The sequence below is a fragment of the Lactuca saligna genome, chromosome 5 (genome assembly GCF_052625555.1).
Source record: "Lactuca saligna cultivar CGN05327 chromosome 5, ASM5262555v1, whole genome shotgun sequence".
In the NCBI taxonomy this organism is placed as follows: Eukaryota; Viridiplantae; Streptophyta; class Magnoliopsida; order Asterales; family Asteraceae; genus Lactuca; species Lactuca saligna.
In genome coordinates, this window is record NC_136421.1 from 10,995,021 (window position 1) to 10,999,697 (window position 4,677).

Consider the following 4,677-nt stretch of genomic DNA (forward strand, 5'->3'; position numbering starts at 1 on the left):
AAGTTCGTCCCATCGAAAGTCACCTTTTGGCAAAGGCTCATCAATGTGAACGAGCTAGCAACAGCATTGTTCACGTTCGACATCTACAAATAGAAGGACAAAGATAGATTAGAATTTGAATCCCTAATTATTACCCAAGAAAAATTAGGGCTAGGATCCAACAACAATATTTACATATTAGAAAAGGGATGTTGTAATCTAACATGCAAACAACTTGAAGGTAAGTAATGACGATTCACTAATTCTCCACCATGAAAACATAACTTTAAGTTCTAAATGTGTTGAGAATTCCTAGGTTTGGATGATATTCATTGAAACTTTTCAATGGCATGTTTAAATCTTGATATGCCTCTCTCGTTTGTGACTGGGATACCGAGGATCACTTAGTGGGTCTGAATTACCATGCAAATTCACATGGTGCCTTCATTGCAACAATCACCTATTCGATGTGTCGGTAAATCACACACGCTCCATCAAACTATGATAAACAATGAATCACCCTTTGCCACCTTTGCTAAGAACCAATTAGTGTGTCGGTAAACCACACACGCTCCACTAACTACTTAGCAAGGGTGCAAAGTGTAATTTCATGGGATTGCATCAATTCACTTTTCCTAAAGTAACTAGGATTGGGTATTTTGAAAAACATGTAGTTACTTTGTATTTCATATTATACTTTTAATGAGGAGATGAGTTTGCCCAATCCTACCCGTTCGGCTAACGACCCTCCACCGATCAAGCAAGCGGTGGGTATCAGTGTACACCCATTAAGCGCCATTTTATAGGCAGCAACCTTTTACCCACCTTATAGATCGGCTTCGTGAATGAGGCCTACTAACGGTAAGACTAGCATTTTAATTATATATATATATATATATATATATATTAATCTTGTAATATTATATTAGTATAGGGTTGAATTTTAAACTTGTAAAATTCTAGGGTTTGAAATTTAAATTGTTTAAATTTAACTTTTAATCACAAAACATAAATTTCAAAACATGAGGGCAAGTTTTAAACTTTTCAAAACATAGGAGATCAAATAACAAATAATCTAAATTAACATTTAATCACATAATTATCCATATTTGATTTATTTAATTATTTCTTGCAAAACAATTTACCAATTTAATTAAAATAATTAATCAATTATCACATAAGGTAACTAATATTTAATTAATTGATAAATATCTTCAATTAGGTCAAGAATATACTCAAATATATCATAAAAACTTCCATGAATTTTTCCACCATATCGTGGAATATGGCTGTCATACACCTTTGAAATGCCGCGGGTGCATTGCATAGTCGAAAGGGCATGCGCCGATAAGCAAAAGTCCCACTTGGGCAAGTAAATGTGGTCTTTTCTTGGTCCATTGGGTCTATGGGCATTTTTAAATAACCCGAAAATCCATCTAGAAAGCAATAATAACTATGGCTCAATAATCTTTCTAACAGTTGATCAATAAAAGGTACGGGGAAATGGTCTTTACGAGTGGCATCGTTTAGCTTTCGATAATCAATGCACACTCTCCAACCGGTTACCGTTCGTGTCGGAATAAGCTCATTATTTTCGTTGGTTATGACCGTCATCCCTCCTTTCTTGGGCACCACTTGGACCAGACTCACCCACGGACTGTCGGAAATGGAATATATAATCCCCGCATCTAAAAGCTTGACCACTTCTTGCATATTTGGGTTTAATCGTATTTGGTGATGTACAATCGGCTTTGCTCCTTCTTCCAGATTAATCTTATGAGAACAATAAAAGGGGATTATTCCCTTGATGTCGGTAATGCTCCATGCTATGGCCCGCTTTCGCTTCTTCAACACTTGAACTAGTTCTTCCTTTTTAGATTTGGAAAGGTCAGAGGCTATGATAACTGGCTTTTGATGGCCATCTTCAAGGAAAGCATACTCCAAATGTTCTGGTAACGTTTTGAGCTCAGTTTTTGGGTTCTGTTGGTTGTACTAGTCGAGTGCAGGTAAGGGACTCGGTGAGTTGGCAGCTGAATTCACGAATTCCATTTTCTCTATGCATGGACTCGGCTAGTAACTCGGCCCTACTCGACGAGTTGATCTGTCAGATTGTTTCATCAATTCTTCAAACGCAGCTTCTTCCAGCAGCCTCTCGATCTCCATTAAGTCTTTTTCAGCATCAAATTCTTCATCAAATATTGTGAACTTGTTGGGATCTTCACTTTTGCATTCCTCCATTAATTCATCAAGCATGTCAATTGAGAATGCCATGTCGTCAATATTCCTTGCATACTTCATAGCTTGATGAACCCCAAAAGTGACTGAATCATCTCCTACCCATAAAGTAAGCTTCGAGTCCCTCATGTCTACTATAGCACTTGCAGTGTTGAGGAAGGGTCTTCCGAGGATGATTGGGACTTGAGGATCCGCCTCCATATCTAGAATTATGAAATGTGCGGGGAATACAAACTTGTCCACCTTGACCAGTAAGTCTTCACATATGCCTCTTGGAAAAGTGACTATCTTATTTGCTAAGTGAATCGCCATATGAATTGGCCTTGGTTCCGGGAGATCTAGCTTCTTGAAGAATGAATATGGCATGAGTTTTACACTTGCTCCCGAATCGGCCAAAGCATGAATGGTAGCCAAGTTACCAAATTGGCAAGGCAAAGTTAAGCTCTCCGGGTCACTCTTCTTCTTTGGTAGCTTATTTAGCATGGCAGCTGAGCAGTTTTCATTAAGAACTACCTTTTTCACTTCCTCCATCTTCCTTCTATTTGTGAGAAGTTATTTAATGAATTTTGCATATTTTGGCATATGTGCGACAGCTTCGATGAAGGGTGTGTTGATTTGAAGAGCTTTGATATGATCAAGAAACTTCTGGTACTCCTCTTCCTGCTTCTCTCTCTTAGCTCGGGCTGGGTATGGCAATGGAGGCTGGTAGGGATTTTCAGGGATCAGCTCTTTCGAGTTTGGCAGTGGACTCACCGAGTCCATATTCTGGACTCGGCGAGTAGGCTCTGTTCCATGAAGATTTTGATTTTGATCTTGAATTTCTGCATCCTCCTTCTGCAATTCTTCAGGTGCTTCATTCTAAATAGGGTCCAGAGGAGTGATCATCTTCCCACTTCTTGTTGTGACTATATTTATGTGCGCACCTCGTGGGTTATTTTCGGTTTTACTAGGAAGTTCGCCCGGTGATCTTTGGTTGATTTGTTGAGCAAGTTTCCCTAGCTGCGTTTCTAAGTTGTGGATAGATGCTTGCTGGTTTCTATGCATGGTTCTTGTTTCTTGAATTGCAGCATCATAATCACTATGTCTCTTTTCTGAAGCAGCTACAAACTTGGTAAGCATCTCTTCCAAACTTGGTTTTATTTCTTGTGCCGGCTCCTCCTTTTGGTAAAACCTCTTCCTTTCTGCCTGTACTTCTCCTCCTTAGCCTTCTTGTACACTTCACAAGGGAGCCACTCTTTCTTTGGTTTTCGCCAATCATCATCATATCGGTCCCCACTTGAGTAACATACTTGCACCTTTTTGTTGCCATTTTCATCCAAGTCGCAGTCTTTAGTAAGATGAGGTCCATTACAATTTTCACAACCCACCCGAATAGCATGGATCATTTGATCCATTTTATCCATCCTCCTATCCATGGTTTTTAGCATAGCCATGACCGCGGAAAAGTCTTCAGTAGCTGCATATGCGGCTCCCCTAGTAACATCATTTCTTGGCTTATGGTATTCTCTAGAATGCTTAGAGAATTCTTCAATCAATTCCTTGATCATCAGGGGTGGCTTCTTTGTGAGTGGGACTTGCGAGTCAAGTAACTGCCTGGTTGTGACATTGACTCCATCATAGAAGATGGAGACTTCTTGTTGGCTATTAAGGTCATGGTGCGGGCAATTTCTTAGCAGGCTCTTGTACCTCTCCCAAGCTTCATATAGTGACTCTCCAGCTTGTTGTTCAAAGTTAGCAATGGCCTTCTTCAATTTGGCTATCTTGGAAGGTGGGAAAAAGTGATCAATAAATTCTTCTTTCATCTTGGCCCATGTGGTGACTGACCTGAGGGGAAGTGACTTGAGCCAGTCTTTTGCAGCACCTTTGAATGTCACTGGGAGCATGTGAAGTAGCTGAGTCTCACGAGGCACATTTGGAACATTAAAGTAATCAACTACATCATTGACATCATCCAAATGCTTGTAGGTATCTCCGTGGTCTTTTCCATAGAAAGGAATTTCCTTTAGCTGAGCGAGTATGTGGCCCTTTAGCTCGAACGTAGCAGTAGCGGGAATTGCGGGTTGCACAAGTCCCATGCCGGTGCCATCGCGGATCCTCTTCTTCCACTCTACCATGGGAATTTCATCAATGTTAGCCATGGTAAGAGCTGACTCGTCGCCGTAATCGGGGTCGTGCCCGTATGTAGGTTCGTCTTCTTCCTCGGTGTCGTACTCGGTGTCTTCCTTGATCGGGTATTTGCTTGCTAAAGATGCGCTGGATGCACCTGCTTTGCTACTCTTTTTCTTCCCAAAAACAGTCTTCAAGTTGGACAAAGGGGACTTCTTAGGTGTATTCGAGCTCTCCACGTCCTTTCCTCTGTTCTTTCTCAATGCGGATTCTGGATCTTCAAACGGGGGTACCAGCGGAGTGTTTGATCCTCTGGTCATGAAAGTCCTGAAATAAAACAAGATAAAAACGTAAAAA

At 40.6% G+C, this 4,677-nt stretch overlaps 1 non-coding gene across 1 annotated transcript; it reads left to right on the forward strand.

The window, feature by feature from the left end:
- The first annotated feature begins 3,861 nt into the window (after window positions 1-3,861).
- Window positions 3,862-3,968, forward strand: LOC144999127 (small nucleolar RNA R71). Its single transcript, XR_013660648.1, has one exon. It is a non-coding gene; the product is annotated as a small nucleolar RNA R71 (small nucleolar RNA).
- The last annotated feature ends 709 nt before the right edge of the window (window positions 3,969-4,677 follow it).